The following is a 20,919-nucleotide window of genomic DNA, read 5'->3' as shown; positions in this document are numbered from 1 at the left end:
GGAGTGACATTCCCAACTCAATCCGAGCAGCTGAGTCCTTAGCCATCTTCAAGAATCGGCTTAAAACCCATCTCTTCCATCTTTATTTGACCCTCTAACTTTAGCACTCACTATTCTAATTCTATTAAAACATTTGCTAAATGACTAAATGTAAATGTAATGTAACAATAAATAAAAAGAAAAAAAACATATATAATAAAATATTTTTATGCGTTTGTTTATTGTATAACAAATAAAAAGAAAACAAATAAATAGAATACAAAAATATTAGACAAGCTATAAATAGAGTGGAAGTCTGATATAAAGTATATAATTTTAATTGTTAAATGATGACATTACTAATATCAGTGTTCATACTCTTTAATTAGACCATAGTATAAAGAACTTTGTAACCTTCTTAACATTTTAATTGGTGAAAACAATCAATCATACTGTATCATAATATTATTATTGTATTATGATACTCTTTTAACATATACATCTAAACTGTTCTTCTTAAACTGCATGATCTACATCTTGATCTCTATTAGTTATGATCCAGATCTGTGTGCTGACTGGGGTTGAAGTTTATGTCAAGTGGAGATGAATTAAATTCTCGTCTGTGATGGAATCTATAATCTGGAGAAGATGAGCGGGTAAATTTACCATCAGACAGCAGTTTGCACAAAAACAGATTTGGATGTTTGTTTAAAACAACAAATTTACATTTAACAACAACTACAACAACAACAACAACAAAATAATAAGACAAGGGTATCTTAATTTCATAAAACATTACCTTTCTGCTTTCAATGTACTTTCTACTGACAAACAAAGCTGAGCTGCTCCTCACAGTTTCTGTGTGTCCAAAGCTTTGTTTGCTTGTCCAGGGCTCCACAACGCAGGTCTCTGGCAGGACACTGGGGCTGTTCGTTCTGATACCAGGCTGTGTAGTTAAGATCATCTCCAGTGACCCAGAACCAGTCCCCTGCTAGAAAACGTAGACCAATCCACACATATTCAGTTTCAGCCTTTGTGATTTCTGGTAAAGAAGAATTCATCCTGTTCATTGTGCTCAGACTCGCCAGATCATTATAATAAGTCCTACAGTATTCCAGAGCTCCTTCCCAGGTCTCTTTCTGATGCACCAGAACAAACTCGTACATACAGAAGAAGGAGTAATTATCAGTGCATGTTGCAAAATGTAATGTCTTATGGGCATTGCATAGAAAAGCACAGCCATTCTTTGCATTCCAGCTAATTTGTGTTGCTTGTTCACCTCCAGTCCACTTCCAGACTCCTGATTCTGAGTAGAATCCAACCCAGGCATCAGAAGTTTGACTAAGTGCATCTTCCAAAAATCTCTGTTCCTCATTTTGATTGGTGAAGGTGGAGAGGTCATGAAAGTAAGTTTTGCAGTAGTTATATGCAGAATCCCATGTCCTCTCCTCTTTCACAAAGAAATGTTGTTTAATGAGACCTGAGGAGAGTCCGTAGAGCTCCATGATAAGGAGAAGAGTGAGTGTTGTCTTCATTGTCTTCCAATAAAGATGTTCTGTGATTTTTTTTTTTTTTTTAGTGATCAGTTGAACTTGAAGAAAGAACTGAGAATGATGATGCTGACACTCTCTTAAACTGACCTTCAGCCAATGACAAATGAGTGTGATGATGTGACCAATCACAGCACACCTTTACAGACAAAACAAACAAAACAGGTACATTTAACCAATCAAAGAAAACTCATAATATTTTTAAGAAAAAAACAGTGGACAGAGAAATAAGGTATGACACATGGACAAAAATTGTTGAAACTTGAAACAAATTAAACACAATTCTTTCAAGATGTTGTCTCAATTTCCTTGTGCTCATTCAAATTACATAATCAATTTGTGTTGAGTTGCATAAGTGATTGTTGTTCCTGTTTTAAAGTACCAAACATGGGAACAAGATTTCAACTTTCCATCATTCCATCTTTCCACGGGACTGGAAAGAGAGAGTATATTCTGAAATTACGTGTTATTTTAAGCATATTTTAGCAAGATGTGTTCATGTTTAATGTTTAATTTTATATTAGATTAATGGTAGAGTTTCGTCTGTGAACACACATCCCAACAACAATCCACTTAATAAAAATTACTGTGGAAATGCCTTGACTGTAACAAGTATCCTTTTCTGCCATCATCTAACAGACAGTGTGGTTTCAAAAGCTTTTTCTTTCTTTTTTTTTTGGCTTGCTAGCATATCTTATATACAGTATGTTATATGTTATGTTATATACAATAAATGTTTACTCCAAAATAACTTGATTCAGTTAAGATCAGCCAAAGTTATTGTTTTGAGTGTGTCATTCTCAGCTGATTTAAAAATGGTTCTAGATTTAGTTCTTATCTGAACAGTATACAAATACCACACAAATATTTAAATGGATTATTTACACAAATATTTAAATGGAATAATTATTCATTACTAGTTTTGGGGGAAAAAACACAAATTTTCAAAGCATTCTGAAATATCTCTACAATCTTTCTCTTTTGTCCTCTTTATTAGAGACCAGATTGATTTAGAAATGCAAATCCGAATTAGTGAAACAAATCGTTAAAAGCATCTAAATGAGCAGAAAAGCATTTGCCTTTGAGAATAATGGAGCAGAATGCAAACATTTAATGCAAACATTCAATGGCAAGTAAATGCACAGATGCTAAACTCTCAGCCAAGGGATAAACCAGCTCTACAGCATTTACATTTATTTACTTTCATATATAATGATTTAGCAAAGTTTTCAGTAAAATAACTAACAAATTAGAATAACAAAAGCACAATGAATTAATCTAGAGTTACCATGCCAAGTGTACAGGAGTACAATAGAGCAGAAGTGCAACACTTTACAAATTCTCAGGAAATGATGTGACTAGCCAAATATATTTTGTTTAAACTCTAATATATATATATATATATATATATATATATATATATATATATATATATATATATATATATATATATATATATATATATAACGTTTGTTTTCCTAATGTGAAATACCTTGAATCTATTTCAAGCTCCAGATTTTATTTCAGTTTTCAGTTCTAGCCTTCCCTGGGAATAGAGTGGTAAAATAAATGAGTAAAATAAGGCTATACTATTGAGGATGAATGGATAACTTAATAATGCTTGACATTTTGCTCTACAATGCAAATGACACACACACCCATGCAGAAAATACAAAATTTGAAACAGTCGTTTATTTTTCCATATATGTTAATACATAAGAATGTTTGGGGTGTGAGTGTGTGCAGCTTACATTGTACAACAAATTGTCAAAGTATAGTTATGTTTATCACAGATCACAATATGAGATTACCCCCCCCCCCCCCCCCCCCCAAAAAAAAAAAACTTTATATTAATTAAAATGGATAATAATTATTATAACATCGAGAGCAATCATAAACAATGATTTTGTTATCATATTGCAGCTTGACTCACTAATGAGTTCCTGTGTTTTTTCACTTCTAGGCTTTTTACATTATGTAGTTTTTGTGTAAATACATATACAGTACATTATGAGCGTTAAAAAGCCTGTGTAAATCATATTAAATGCAGTCTATAGTATTGTAATTGACTAACGAAACTGGTTATATTTAAATATTTGACAAAAACAACAGAAACATTACATAAGGTAATTAGATTAAATTACGTTGTTATAGAAAATAACCCTTACCAAGGTAAAACACACTCCTGTAAGTGAGAGTGAGTGAGTGAGAGAGAGAGAGAGAGAGAGAGAGAGAGAGAGATTTAAATATGACCAGGGTCATACTGGCCATTCAATCGGGCTGTTCTGGGTTTTAACTAATACAAATACAACATAAGGCCGGATAAGTATAGTCCTGTCTCTTAGAAATGCAGAGAACAGGCTTTCTTCAGCTTCCACTGTCCTGTTTGCAATTGAAAAATTTTTTTGTATATATATTGTATAATCAGTTCACAATTTTATAATAACCTTTGAAATCTGTAATCAAGTGATAATGAAGTTAATCTTTGTAAATAACTAACGTTAGTGAAATTAAAGAAAGATGCTTTAGCTTCATTCCTAATCCTGGCAGTCTGAGACTTGTCAAAGTGCTCAATGTACATATTGTGATCATAACACAATTTAGTTTATGATATAAACTACAATGTTAACTTAATTATAATTTGTTCTTATTCAACATCTTATTCTAATGCTTCATTCAACTTTGATTTCTTAAGTCTCAGCTTTCACAGCTATCTATTCATAGCTATCTAGTGATATTGCTAACTATTAATCGTCTGACACTGGTGGCTAATTAAGCTGTCAAAATAAAGCAAAAAAATTACATTAAAAAAACAACCAGAAACAACTGTTGAGTCTTGTCTGTGAAAGATAATACAGCAAGATCTGTTTTTGTTATTGTGCGATGGTTTGTAGATGACAACTAAGCTGCCAACGATCAGTTATGTTTTCTTCTGTCCCGATATAAGAGCTGTGGAGAGTTGCCTTCAACAATATGGCGGCAATGTTGACGTGCGGTCGAGCGGCCAATGATGCTTCTAGGTATTTATATGTTTATATGTTACAATGCACATCAATGTCAAAATGACTGAGATGGCCAATTAAATCAAAGTAGGCGAGGATTACTGTTGACAGAAGCATAGCGCGAGCATCAGTTTGATGTAAAAGAGACCGAGGTAAGATGAAACAGCAAATCATTCAATATTAATCCACTTTTAACAATACGTTTTACCAGTGCCATTTCTAGTTTAACCTTATATGGAATCGTATTATGAACGTTTAACCTAATAATTGTCATCTGTTTTGGATTACCAATCAAAACAATCAAGTCTATATAAAGCACCTACATACAGGCGGAGACACTGACTAAATGGCTGAACAAAAAAAACAAAAACAAGAAAAGATACCTTTGAAAAGGATGAAATTAATGTCGTCTTAGAGGAGATAGAGAAAAACAAAGATGTGATTTTTACCAGATTTAAAGGACACCATACTAATAAAGAAAAACAAAACATCTGGGAGGACATTGCTACCAAACTAACTGCAACCAGGGGTGTTCAAAGGTCAGGGAAGGAGGTCCGCAAGAAGTGGCAGGATTTTGCAAGCCTGGCAAAAAGGAAGAGGGCACTGCAGAGGACTGCAATTAAAAAAACAGGTGGTGGGACCAATGAGTCCCCCCTTCTTACAGCCGAGGAAGAAAAGGCATTGTCAATACTTGGCACAAGTGCTTCAGATGGAATTAGTGGTGGTATTGACATCCATGGAGGAGTAGGGATAACTCAACCTGAGTCTGAACCTGAGTCAGGTCCTTCATGCTCAGAGGAACCATCAGTTTCATCTGCCATCTCCGAGCACCTACCATCTCCTAGTTCTCCAAAAAACCCTCCCAGGCCACAGCCTCCATCTTCAGTGGTCCAGACTGCAGCCACAACAACTCAGCAGTTTGAGAATGTCTGTAGCTGTAGTCAGGACCTAGTGCAGCTGGAGAGAGAGAAACTAGATGTTTTGAAAGACATTAGGCAATGCCTTCAAGAGGCCAATGAGAGAAACAACAACTTCCAACAGCAGCTCATTGAGCTTAAGAAGGCCAAACTGGCCTTAGAAGAGAGGAGGCTTGCACTAGAGGAGATGAGTTTTGCAAGGCCCTCAATTTCTGTGCCAATTATCTTGCCAGAAGACACAGGTAATGTGATTTATTGTTTCAGTAATTTGTGCAATGTGAAATGTTTTCTATATGTAGTTATGACTCATCTCACTGTACAATGTATTTTGCAGGTTGTGGGGAACTGAATAACCCAAATTAATAAAACTATGCAATGTTTTTTATTAATAAAGCTATATGCAGTGTTTTTGATGTCCATGTGTTTGTTGAACCATGCACACGAGGCCTAAGACCATATGAAATAATATAATAATTGTTATGAGTTCTTCCAAATGTTTCTGAAGTAAATGGCTAATGGTTGATGATTATTTTCAGACATAAGCATTTAAGTTTCAATATTATTAATATAAAGTCTATATATTTGGCGTGACAGATAACACAAATATATATATACAGTACTTCATCTAGCCAATACATTTCTACAGGTATAGACAAAAAAATCAACAACATTTTTTACCAGTACTGTTCTATGTATACATTTTTATAATAAGCACAACTTTTCATCATTATGAACAGAGGATAGATTAAAGGAATACAATATGTAATCTATACAGTTTCTAAGCATGCCACAGCTTCACTTTCTTCAAGGTAGGGCCTGATGTCATTACTGAAATTGATGAAAGGCAGTGGGATATGTGAACATTATCACAGCCTGATGACCTTCACATGGTTTCTTCAATTAAGCTAGGATTAGTATAGAATTACACCTCACTAGACTTGCAGAGGAAATCATGGCTGCACTACAGCGTGTTCTTCAATTGAGGGTCAGAGAAAGACAAAGACAGAGATGACCATGAAGTAGACTGGTGACTTTAAATGCCTTCATCAGACAGCATCAAACCCCCTTGGATATCCTTGATGACATGGCTATAATAAGGCGATACCGTCTGCCAAGAGGACAAATAGCCCAATTGCTAAATAGCATTGGATCTCCACCAGGAGAAATTTTTGCCTTGTCCCCTAAAATCCAACTCCTATCCAGCCTTGAGATTTCTCCAGGTACTTGGTGATGGGCTTGGACTAAGTAAGGCATCAGTTTCAAGAGCTGTTCAAGCAGTCACCAATGCATTACTTCCACTTGCTGTGGAACATATTCAATTTTCAGCATCAAGACATGACATCACAGAAATACAACCGTATCTTTTAACACATCATCACATCCCACAGGTCATTGGAGTGATCGATGGTACCTTGATCCCTATCCTTACACCATCTGTGGATGGCCATGTATATATACCGCAAAGGCTATGCAGCTATCAACTGGCAGGTGATCTGTGACCATAAGGGTTTGATTACAGACATTGTGGCAAGGTGGCCCGGAAGCACACACGACTCCTTCATGTTCACCAATTCATCTGTTGGTCAGGAGGCACAAAGATGGCATGGGACCACATGGCCAACCAAGAAATGCCCAATACATGGCTGGTTTTCGTGCACGTCAGCAAGTCATTCACAGATTTTTTTAAATTCATTCCTATTTTGCCCAGTCTTTGAAGCAAATTTCCCACATTACTTCTTTTATGATTTTTTTTGTTCATTCATTTAATTTAGATGTGGTTTTTTATCTTGTTTTCCCCTTTTTATTTATTTCATTTATAAATTCATGTAAACAAAAAACGAGTACAATAAAGTGTACAATAAAGTACAATCAAAATATTATTATATTATTCGCGTTGCAGTGTGTTAAATCTAGATAAAAGTGTAATCTGCCGGTTGTCCTGCAGGTGTCCTCATAAATCTGTCTTCTTACGATGCACTTGGGGATGTACGATTACTCCAGAGCACTCGTAGATCTACAGTACGAAGATTTTCAAGTGCTACTTAAGCTACGATGCTTTTGGGAAACAGACCGTAATATTAAGATCAATCGTACGATAGTTTTTACGATCAACTTAGGCTTACGATGCTTTTGGGAAACGCAGCCCAGGTAGATGCATCACAATCATGCCCAGACACATTGTTGTCTGTTTTGCTAAATTTTTAACAGGCCATAGGTACTTTGGATATGAAGTGGCGCTGCACAGACCGATCTGTGTATGACAAAGTACCGCGAGACCTATTCAAAAGCACGATGAGTCATCTGCTCTCTAAAACTCTTGCAGTACTTTATCACACACCGATCGGTCTGATGGTGATTACCTGCTTCAAGACGAACAAGACTAATGATTCAATGAACCATTCATAAAGAACCATTTACTTCACTCCTGAATGAATCAGCCATTTGAATGAATCGAATGAATAAATGACTCAATGACTTAATCATTAAGACATTTACCACCACCTACTGGCAGGTTTAGTTTAATATTTAGAATATAATTTCATTAAAAAGAAAAAAAATCATATTTTCATAGTAATTATAATAATCAAATTAAGAAAATAAATGATTAAAGTAATAGTTCACCCAACCAAAAATGACAATTCTGTCATTATTTACTCACATGGTCCAAAAGAGAATATGTAATAAATGTTATCAAACAAAATATTTACTGTTGAACCTTATTTTTGCAATGTCTGTTTGGTGCTTTACACAACAATGACTTTAATTATCTTTTGTTAGTATTTTCTCCAAATTTGATGTGCAATTAATTTGATTAATTAATCGCCACATCATGTAATTCATTAGATTAACCTCTTGACTGTCACCATCCTGTATATGGGACATCTATGTTTACTTCAATATATTACAATTAAGTCTTAATCCAATCATGGCAAACTATACATTGTTGGAAAGGTTTAAGACTCCTAGATAATAGATAATAGATATTTGACCACTTTTTATGTTAAAAATTATGTAGGAACAGTAATAGATTAATTTATGACAAGAGTTCACCTCAAAACATATACATCAGAACAGGAGTTCTGACCTTTTCACAAAAATAAATTAAAATTAATTTTCTTTTTCCCTATCACATTTTAGTAATCATCATGAATTACATATCATTTTAAAGCTTAAAACCTCCAAATTCATCCTGTGAAAACCATTTTGAAATCGGACACTGTGTTCCCATGGAAATCGTACTTTAAAATATTTTAGCAGGCTCCTCCCCCTTGGTGGGAGGTGTCATATTCCAAATATATTATGGCCTTTCAGAATCAAAAATTTTCTCTCGACAAAATAAATATCATTGGAAAGGTCTGAGTCTCAAGATTCCATATTTGGATATATATAATATTGAGAGAGAAATTGATACATTTGTGACAGAAAAATGCATAAAAAAAATCAATGGAGTTTCAATGGCACCCGGTGGATGTTTGTGGTATAACGCCTAAACTATTTTTTAATATCAACTTCAAATATGGAACACAACTTATTTAGACATATGTCTTTAATTTTATATCAATTTTGGATTAAAACATGTTTTATAAAATATTTAGTGTTGGCACAGTGGATAAGACACATGCCTTTGGTGTGAGAGACCCGGGTTCGAATCCACTGTGAGACACCAATGTGTCCCTGAGCAAGAGACTTAACCCCTAGCTGCTCCAGAGGCATGCGACCTCTGACATATGTAGCAGTAAGTCGCTTTGGATAAAAGCGTCAGATAAATGTAAAAATTGTACAGTACATTTTCTTTACACTATATGTAAACTATAATTTCTTTATGCTTTCATTCTTTTTAAAATGATTTCACTTCTGCAATAATCTGCAGATTGTCTTCTTTAAAAAGAGACAAACTTTTGGTCTGTTTTCAAAAGCGTTTATGAATTATAACAATTTAAGTTTGAAATGTGTACTCTCACATCTATGTTCAAAATGGTGTGTGTGTGTGGGGGGGGGATGGGTTGACAGTTAAGATTTTTTATTGCTTACCAGCCCTAATTTAAATTTAATAGTTATGCAATCCATCCATGAACTTCGTGGATAGTGATTTCATTTGATTGTTAATAACCAGCATGTATTTTCATTTGATTGAATTTATTTATTAAATAAGAACCTGAAATAAGAGGACACAAATATGTCAATAACTTTTATAATACTAATAAGCCAACATATCTGGCACATCCTGTTTATCATATTAAAATGAATATTTAATATTACATTTAAAATTTGATTATTGTCACAGCCACACCTTCTACACTCCCAGAATCGGACACTTACGCCACACCCACTCGTCCCCAATCACCAGAATTCTAAACACCTGTGCATCATCACCAGTGCCACATATAAAGCCATCAGTCACCATCACCCAGTGTCTGGTCTTGCACCGATCTCCTCACTAACCTGAACGCCATTGTCTACCTACCTGATCTGCCTTACCCTCTTCATCCTCCTTAGAATTCCTGTTCCCATCGTCTTCGTCCAAGTCGCCATCTGTATCACCATTCACCTGAAGGAAAGTTGTGTTATCTCTGTGTCTTCCACGTGTCAAGATTCACCTGTGTCTGAAACCTCTGATTTAAATTAAATACTATTTCACTGAATCCTCTGTGTCCTCGTCTGTGTCTGACAGAAGACCAGACCTCATGCAGAGCTCTTCAGATACAGGCGAGGACCGCACCGCGGATCCCTTCACTGAACTGGTTCACGCTGTACGGTCCTCACTAATACAACAAACTCAACTTTCTTCACCGGCTGTCAACAGTTCTATCACCGCTACACCACCGGTCACTTCTTCAGTTGCCCCTGCGAGTCCCATGGCCAAACCTGCGACATAAAGCGGCACGGCGGAGGATTGCAGCGGGTTCCTACTACAGTGTTCCCTCTACATGGAATCCAACGCTCATTTATTCACCACTGAACGCAGTCGAGTCGCATTCATCATCAACCTGCTCTCAGGTAAAGCTCTCCAATGGGCTCAATCTCTCTGGGACTCGAACTCATCTGCCATTGGATCAGTCACTAATTTCTGTTCTCTGCTAAAATCCGTCTTTGGTCAACAAACTTCGGCATTATCTGTCCATGATCAACTATTTACAATTCGCCAACAGAGAGATGAATCCGTGAGTGATTATGCCGTATGCTTCCGTACACTCGCTTACATAAGCGGCTGGAATGAAACTGCCTTAATTACAGCATATCGCCACGGATTGTGTGACAAAATACAAGGGTTGATTGTGGTATATGAAGACTCACTGGGACTTGAGTGTCTAATCCAGAAATCCATTAGAGTTGCCCAGAGACTCACTGCCTGTCATCAGCTCACTCCCGCTGTACTTCCTCCGCCCGCCATACCATCTGTCGCTCCTCCAGCACCTGAGCCCATGCAAGTGGATTCTAACCACCTATCCACATCGGAACGTCAGCGGAGGATTAACACCGGGCTGTGTCTCTATTGTGGGGGAGATGGACACCTCTTACCATCCTGTCCAGTACGGCCTCCACGCCCAGCGGTGAGTACCATCCATATACCACCTCTAACTGCTCCTCTGACTAAAACCTGGGTTACTCTAAGACATCTTCATTCTTCTGTTTCAGTACAAGCCCTCATCGACTCCGGTTCGGCGGGGAACTTCATCAACCGGCAAACATTAACTCGTCTAAGTGCCAAACATCATCGAAGCCCCGTCGAACTCAAAATAACGACGATACAGGGAAAGCCGCTGGGCAAGGGTCGTGTCCACTATTTCTCCCCCACAATCATCCTCCGCGTGGGACTCCTGCACGAGGAAGACATCACGTTTATGGTGCTGGAGGAATCCACCGCAGACATCATCCTGGGACGCCCCTGGCTTAATCAACACCAACCTCACATCCATTGGCCTACTGGTGAGATCCTGAAATGGGGACAGTCCTGTCATCTTACCTGCATCACTCCTCCAGCTAAAATTCCCAAGGTCATTCCTCCCATAAAGAAGTCATCCCTACCGGTCCAGTCCACATCAGTGGAAAGCCCCGACACTAAGGTAGATCATATCATCCCTCCTGAATATCGGGCGTTCCAGGATGTGTTCAGTAAGCGGTTGGCAACGAAACTTCCACCTCATAGGCCATGGGACTGCGCCATTGACCTCCTGCCTGGAGCAACCCTTCCTAAAGGATGAGTCTATCCACTGTCCATCCCGGAGCAGAAGGCCATGGAGGAGTACATACAGGAAGCCCTCGCTCAGGAGTTCATCCGACCATCTACTTCCCCTGCTGCTTCCAGCTTTTTCTTTGTGGCCAAGAAGGATGGAGGCTTGAGGCCGTGTATCGACTATCGCTATCTCAACTCTCAAACCATCAAATTCAGCTATCCTCTTCCCCTGGTCCCAGCGGCGTTAAAACAATTACGCGGAGCCAAAATCTTCACTAAACTGGACTTGAGGAGCGCCTACAACCTGATCCGCATCCGGAAGGGGGACGAGTGGAAGACTGCTTTCATCACTCCTTCCGGGCACTATGAATACAGGGTCATGCCGTATGGGTTATCCAACAGTCCATCCGTCTTCCAAAATTATATGAATGAAGTCTTCAGAGAATACCTTAACCAGTTCGTAATTGTCTACATCGACGACATCCTCATTTACTCCACATCCAAGGAGGAACACATCCAACATGTCACACTCGTACTCCGAAAACTCCGGGAACACCACCTATACCTCAAGTCGGAAAAATGTGAGTTCCACACGCCCTCAGTCCAGTTCCTGGGATACATCATCGACCCACGAGGCGTGAAGATGGACCAGGGGAAGGTGGACGCCATCACACACTGGCCTCAACCTGGTTCCATTAAAGAACTCCAACGCTTCCTGGGCTTTGCCAACTTCTATAGAAGATTCATCAAAGATTACAGTTTACTCAGCTCCCCTCTAACTTCTCTCCTCCGGAACCGGCCCAAGTCTCTGTCCTGGAACCCCGAGGCCACTGAAGCTTTCCACCTACTCAAGAAGGCCTTCAAGACTGCTCCGATCCTAGTCCACCCTGATCCCAACCAACAGTTCATCGTGGAAGTGGACGCCTCATCAACCGGGGTCGGAGCAGTCCTATCCCAGCGGCAGGGGGATCCTCCAAGACTCCATCCATGCGCCTTTTTCTCGAAGAAGCTATCCCCGGCAGAGCAGAATTATGACATTGGTAACCGTGAACTACTGGCCATCAAGCTGGCTCTGGAAGAATGGCGTCATTGGCTGGAGGGAGCCCAGTTCCCTTTCGAGGTAGTAACAGACCACCGGAACCTGGAATACCTCCGTGAAGCTAAGAGACTGAATCATCGCCAAGCCAGATGGGCCTTGTTCTTCACGAGATTCAACTTTAAGGTCACTTATCGCCCTCGCTCCCAGAACAATAGAGCCGATGCCCTCTCCCGTCTTCATCAAGCAGATCCTGAACCCGAATCTCCGGAACCAATCCTCCCTCCAGCCATGATTGTAAGTCCTATCCAATGGAATATTGATCATCTGATTGAACAAGAAAACCTTCAACACCCTGCTCCGCCGGGAGGTCCAGAAGGGAAACTCTTCGTCCCTCCTCAACACCGGATTACCCTCCTGGACTTAGCTCACACCTCTCCGGGATCTGGATCCCTCTCGCTCCTTCAACAGCGTTACTGGTGGCCATCGATGGCTCTGGATACTGTCCGCTACCTCAAGGGATGCACCGTCTGCGCCATAGCAGACACCCCTAGAAGACTCCCGGAGGGTAAACTGGTGCCTCTGCCCTTTCCTGAACGTCCATGGACCCATATTGGTATTGATTTCATGACTGACCTCCCTCTTTCTCAAGGCTACACCTGTGTGCTGGTAGTGGTCGACAGGTTTTCGAAGTCATGTAAACTCATCCCTCTCAAAGGACTTCCCACTGCGTTTGAAGTGGCAGAGGCACTATTCCACAATGTATTCCGCCACTTTGGCATTCCAGAGGACATCGTCTCCGACAGAGGTCCCCAATTCATCTCCAGAGTCTGGTCTGCTTTCTTCCGTCTTCTAGGGATGTCCGTCAGCCTCTCTTCAGGATACCATCCACAGACCAACGGCCAGACGGAGCGTAAGATACAGGAGCTTGGGAGGTTCCTGAGGATATACTGCCACCGTAACCAGGACTGTTGGAGCCAGTACCTACCCTGGGCCGAATACGCTCAGAACTCCCTCCAGCAATCCACCACCGGGCTCACCCCCTTCCAATGTGTCCTCGGATACCAGCCTCCACTCTTCCCATGGTCAGGTGAGCCCTCGGAGGTCCCAGCGGTAGATCACTGGTTCCGCCAGAGCGAGAGGGTCTGGGACTCGGCTCACGTGCATCTCCAGCGGGCAGTGCGGAGGCATAAGGAGCAAGCGGACGCTCGTCGAAGACTTACGCCGCAATACCAACCTGGACAGCGAGTCTGGCTCTCGACGAGGGACATCCGCCTCCGGCTGCCCTGCCGTAAGCTGAGTCCCCGATACATCGGACCATTCACAATTGAACGGCAACTGAACGAAGTGACCTATAGACTCCAGCTACCTGCACAGTACCGTATCTCACCTTCATTCCATGTTTCACTCCTCAAACCCTTCACTGAACCTTTGTTTCCTCCATCCACAGAGCCTGGTGATGATGCCGTACCTCCTCCAGCCATCGAAGAAGACAACGACATCTTCCGGGTTAGAGCTATCCTCGACTCTCGACGACGGGGTCCTCAATTGGAGTACCTTGTAGACTGGGAGAACTACGGCCCGGAGGAGCGTTGCTGGGTTAATCGTAACGACATCCTGGACCCCAGCCTTCTCACTGACTTTCACCGAGACCATCCAGACCGCCCCGCTCCCCGTGGCCGAGGTAGACCCCGTCGTCGTACAAGATCCCAGCCGTCAGGAGCCGCCCGTGGAGGAGGGGGTACTGTCACAGCCACACCTTCTACACTCCCAGAATCGGACACTTACGCCACACCCACTCGTCCCCAATCACCAGAATTCTAAACACCTGTGCATCATCACCAGTGCTACATATAAAGCCATCAGTCACCATCACCCAGTGTCAGGTCTTGCACCGATCTCCTCACTAACCTGAACGCCATTGTCTACCTACCTGATCTGCCTTACCCTCTTCATCCTCCTCAGAATTCCTGTTCCCATCGTCTTCGTCCGAGTCGCCATCTGTATCACCATTCACCTGAAGGAAAGTTGTTATCTCTGTGTCTTCCACGTGTCAAGATTCACCTGTGTCTGAAACCTCTGATTTAAATTAAATACTATTTCACTGAATCCTCTGTGTCCTCGTCTGTGTCTGACAATTATAGCCTAGATATAATGCATATTAATTGTACTATTATGAACCTCAAAGCATACATTTGTGTATTTTGTGTTACTCTACTAAAGGCAGTTCACCATTGCAAATATCAATACAAAGCTCCAGCAAGCCAGCATATTCGTATATGGAATAGTTAGCAGTTTGTCACACTTTAATTATTGTAATTAAGTATATTTCCCATTATAATCACTTGTCTTGATACTAGTGATCTATAAAACATCATATTTTATTAAAACCATATTAATAGTAGGCCTATAAATTGTTATATATATATATACAGGTCCTTCTTTAAAAATTTGCATATTGTGATAAAAGTTCATTATTTTCCATAATGTAATGATAAAAATTAAACTTTCATATATTTTAGATTCATTGCACACCAACTGAAATACTTCAGGTCTTTTATTGTTTTAATACTGATGATTTTGGCATACAGCTCTTGAAAACCAAAATTCCTATCTCAAAAAATTAGCATATCATGAAAAGGTTGTCTAAACGAGCTATTAACCTAATCATCTGAATCAACTAATTAACTCTAAACACCTGCAAAAGATTCCTGAGGCTTTTAAAAACTCCCAGCTTGGTTCATTACTCAAAACCGCAATCATGGGTAAGACTGCCGACCTGACTGCTGTCCAGAAGGCCATCATTGACACCCTCAAGCGAGAGGGTAAGACACAGAAAGAAATTTCTGAACGAATAGGCTGTTCCCAGAGTGCTGTATCAAGGCACCTCAGCGGGAAGTCTGTGGGAAGGAAAAAGTGTGGCAAAAAACGCTGCACAACGAGAAGAGGTGACCGGACCCTAAGGAAGATTGTGGAGAAGGACCGATTCCAGACCTTTGGGGACCTGCGGAAGCAGTGGACTGAGGCTGGAGTAGAAACATCCAGAGCCACCGTGCACAGGCGTGTAACCCAGGTTAGAAATATAAAAACACAACCTCAAAAGAAAAAGAGAGAATCTTAAAATTACATTGTTACTTAACTTACCAATTTAAATGTTTAAAACGCTGTTTAATGTGAGGAGGAAAAAAAGAACACGGCCCCTTTAGGAAAAACGCATGTGCTGAATAGGGAAGAGAAAGAATGTGCTAATTGAGATTGAGATGAAGAGACGAGAGGTGACGCTGATAGTGATCGGTCGAGTAAAGAAAAATAACTTTGACTTTATGATTGTAAAAGTAAATGTAATTTGTTCTGAGGTGCTACATTGGCGAAATCTTTTCCATTTACATCTCTGAGATTGACTTTGAGTATATTTGCGTTTGTGAGTTTAAGACCAAACGGTGATTTCTCTAAATTGTTTAAAATGTGTATGGCTCCAAAAATATATTTTTATTTGTAACTTATTAATGAGGAGTAAATATTTTTGGTTATTTTATGTGGGAATGAGATGTGGATTATATGGAAATGTATATACCATTTTGAGAACATCTCATGGTTGTTTGAGACTGGGAAAATTCATCGTTTCAAGCAAATATTTAATCTTTGGAGATTGTGTTGTATTGTTAATGGTGTTTTGTTCTGTTTGTGTGTGTATGGTACTGTTTATAAAACAGGACAGGTTTTTTTTCCCTTTGAAGACATCTGAAATTTGATTTCAACAAGATGGCGAGCCACCCAACAAACCACTGAGGAGAACAGAGACTGTTGCTATATATCAGCGACCTGTAAAGGAAAGCAAATTCACCTGGGTATTCTCCATCCTGGTAGGACTGTAAAGACTGTTATATTTTCCTTCCTGCAGACAGCAGTTGGACTGAGTGACTGACTGTAACCAGAATTGTGCGTACAGAATTGTGAAACCAACTTTGAGAATTTTGTAACTTTTGTGCATTTTTCTTATTTATTTTTTTTCTCCCTTCTTGAATGTTGAGTTTGGTTATCTCAGTTGTATTAGAACAAAGAAAAAGGTTACTTTGAAGCAGTCTAAATAATACTGCATAACAGAAACCACTGAATAAGAAAAGAACCAAACTTAAATTGATTAGGCCTAAAAGCAAACATAAAAACTTTATTAGATCTGAACTAAATAGGATAAAACAACTAGGCGAACAAAACTAGTTAAATTAGCGCTAATAGAAGGAAACCTATAGGGAAAAAAGTTAAACATTCATTTGATATATTGCTTTATTTTTATATTGTTTTTCCTTTTATACTGTGGATGGTAATTAATTTATTTTCTTTGTATTGTGTGTGAAGTGAGGTTTTACGAGTGCACTGTTTGTCAATATAAGCCGGCAGTTATTCAAACACATTTAGTGGTCTGTGTGAGTTTATTTACCGCTCCTCTGAATCTAGATACTGGTCCAGCATACCTCAACCTGAGGGTGACATAATTGTTACAGGCGTGTGCAGGAAATGGGCTACAGAGAAGCAGCACTGGACTGTTGCTCAGTGGTCCAAAGTACTTTTTTCGGATGAAAGCAAATTTTGCATGTCATTCGGAAATCAAGGTGCCAGAGTCTGGAGGATAACTGGGGAGAAGGAAATGCCAAAATGCCTGAAGTCCAGTGTCAAGTACCCACAGTCAGTGATGGTCTGGGGTAACATGTCAGCTGCTGGTGTTGGTCCACTGTTTTTTATCAAGGGCAGGGTCAATGCAGCTAGCTATCAGGTGATTTTGGAGCACTTCATGCTTCCATCTGCTGAAAAGATTTATGGAGATGAAGATTTTGTTTTTCAGCACTACCCGGCACCTGCTCATAGTGCCAAAACCACTGGTAAATGGTTTACTGACCATGGTATTACTGTGCTCATTTGGCCTGCCAACTCTCCTGACCTGAACCCCATAGAGAATCTGTGGGATATTGTGAAGAGAAAGTTGAGAGACGCAAGACCCAACACTCTGGATGAGTTTAAGGCCGCTATCGAAGCATCCTGGGCCTCCATAACACCTCAGCAGTGCCACAGGCTGATTGCCTCCATGCCACGCCGCATTGAAGCAGTCACTTCTGCAAAAGGATTCCCGACCAAGTATTGAGTGCATAACTGAACATAATTATTTGAAGGTTGACTTTTTTTTTTTTTTTTTTTTTGTATTAAAAACACTTTTTTTATTGGTCGGATGAAATATGCTAATTTTTTTTTTATTTTTTTTGGTTTTCATGACCTGTATGCCAAAATCATCAGTATTAAAACAATAAAAGACCTGAAATATTTCAGTTGGTGTGCAATGAATCTAAAATATCTGAAAGTTTAATTTTTATCATTACATTATGGAAAATAATGAACTTTAATCACAATATGCTAATTTTTTGAGAAAGACCTGTGTGTGTGTATATATATATATATGGTATAAATGTTCTAAATTAGTTGTTTATAAGTATATTGTAACAAGGAGTCAGAGACATTCAGATCCATGTTCAGTAATGTTGTCTGTTGGTGTCGCTGTTGGACAGTGTTTTCTCTACTTCCTGTTGGCCTTCTGTAGCTAATTATAGCTCCATGTAGCGGTTTTTATTTTATATTTTTTCTCTATAATCTTTCTTACTATCACTGTCTGTTTGTTTGTTTTTTTAATTGTAAAATATAACTTAATTCACACCATATTTCTGATATTACCGATCAATCTTATCAGATTAACTTTGATCGTTCACTCTTCCGTGACTGCAGCACACCTGCAAAGCGTTAGCACTCGTTAGCTTGTCATTAGCGTTTTCTTTTCTCCTCTCCTCTCCTCTCTCACGCTGCAGTTTTCCACAAGTTCATCAAACAACCGCAGTAAGAATATTTCATCAAGCACGGTGAGTAATGGCTTCTCCTACAATTGTTATTTGCACCTCTTGCCACATGTACAGTTTATCTATCTCTGTCGCTGATGAGGGATTCACATGTGATAAATGCAGGGAAACAGTTAGGCTGACAGAGAAGATTTCAGAATTAGAGACACGCATCCAAACTTTAATTGAGGACAGTAAGAATGTTAGGGCTCTAGATATGGCTTTGGATGCGTCTAGTTCAGGGATTCCTGTACATTGTCCGGTTCCAGCAGAGCCCCTGCAGCAGGGCAACTGGGTGACGGTGAGGCAGCGTAGTCGTGGGTCAAAACACCGCTCTTCTGTTCCGATCAAAACATTAAACAGGTTCTCCCCACTCAGTGATGCACCCACTGAGAAACCTGATGAAAGTGCTCTAGTTATTGCCGATTCTATTGTACGGAACGTGAATATAGAGACACCAGCCACCATAGTCAAATGTTTACCGGGAGCCAGAGCGCCTGACATCTTGGCAAATTTAAAAGTGCTGGCTAATGCTAAACGTAAATACAGTAAGATTGTTATTCATGCCGGCGCTAATGATGTTCGCCAGTCGGAGATCACTAAAAATAACTTTAAAGAGGTGTGTGAACTTGCAAGCACGATGTCAGACACTGTAATATGCTCTGGTCCCCTCCCTGCTTACCGTGGTGATGAGATGCATAGCAGATTGTCATCACTCAATGGCTGGATGGCTAAGTGGTGCCCACAGAATAACATAGGTTATATAGACAATTGGACGAGCTTTTGGGGCAGACCTGACCTGTTTAAAAGAGATGGTCTTCATCCCTCCTGGGGTGGCGCCACTCTTCTGTCTAGAAATATGGCACATAGTCTTAGTGTTTATACTTGACTAACTGGGGCCCAGGTCAGGAAGCAGACAAACTGGCTAAACCGACCGTCTGCTAGCTGCCTCCCGTCACAGAGGTCAGTTAATTCTCAGCACATAGAGACTCTTTCACCTAGATATCACACTGTAGAGACTGTGTTTGTTCCCCGAACTAGAAAGTACAAAAAACGTCCAAACCAAGTTAAGGTTAACAATTTAATTGAGGTTCAACAAATAAAAAACAAATGCAATATGGATAAACAAATGATAAAGATTGGCTTATTGAATATCAGATCCATTTCTACGAAAACACTTTTTGTAAATAATATGATAACTGATCATAATATAGATGTGCTCTGCTTGACAGAAACCTGGCTAAAACCTGATGATTACATTATTTTAAATGAGTCCACCCCCCAAGATTATTGTTATAAACACGAGCCGCGTCTAAAAGGCAAAGGGGGAGGTGTTGCTTCAATTTATAATAACGTTTTCAGGATTTCTCAGAGGGCAGGCTTCAAGTATAACTCGTTTGAAGTAATGGTGCTTCATATAACATTATCCAGAGAAACCAATGTTAATGATAAATCCCCTGTTATGTTTGTACTGGCTACTGTATACAGGCCACCAGGGCACCATACAGACTTTATTAAAGAGTTTGGTGATTTTACATCCGAGTTAGTTCTGGCTGCAGATAAAGTCTTAATAGTTGGTGATTTTAATATCCATGTCGATAATGAAAAAGATGTATTGGGATCAGCATTTATAGACATTCTGAACTCTATTGGTGTTAGACAACACGTTTCAGGACCTACTCATTGTCGAAATCATACTCTAGATTTAATACTGTCACATGGAATTGATGTTGATAGTGTTGAAATTATTCAGCCAAGTGATGATATCTCAGATCATTATTTAGTTCTGTGTAAACTTCATATAGCCAAAATTGTAAATTCTACTTCTTGTTACAAGTATCGAAGAACCATCACTTCTACCACAAAAGACTGCTTTTTAAGTTATCTTCCTGATGTATCCGAATTCCTTAGCATATCCAAAACCTCAGAACAACTTGATGATGTAACAGAAACTATGGACTCTCTCTTTTCTAGCACTTTAAATACAGTTGCTCCTTTACGCTTAAGAAAGGTTAAGGAAAACAGTTTGACACCATGGTATAATGAGCATACTCGCACCCTAAAGAGAGCAGCCCGAAAAATGGAGCGCAGCTGGAGGAAAACAAAACTAGAGGTATTTCGTATTGCTTGGCGGGAAAGTAGCATATCCTACCGAAAAGCATTAAAAACTGCTAGATCTGATTACTTTTCTTCTCTTTTAGAAGAAAACAAACATAACCCCAGGTATTTATTCAATACAGTGGCTAAATTAACGAAAAATAAAGCCTCAACAAGTGTTGACATTTCCCAACACCACAGCAGTAATGACTTTATGAACTACTTTACTTCTAAAATCGATACTATTAGAGATAAAATTGCAACCATTCAGCCGTCAGCTACAGTTT

This window comes from Carassius gibelio, chromosome B9 (genome assembly GCF_023724105.1).
Source record: "Carassius gibelio isolate Cgi1373 ecotype wild population from Czech Republic chromosome B9, carGib1.2-hapl.c, whole genome shotgun sequence".
In the NCBI taxonomy this organism is placed as follows: domain Eukaryota; kingdom Metazoa; phylum Chordata; class Actinopteri; order Cypriniformes; family Cyprinidae; genus Carassius; species Carassius gibelio.
The sequence above is the reverse complement of the archived record's forward strand: the minus strand, read 5'-3'. Positions refer to the sequence as shown.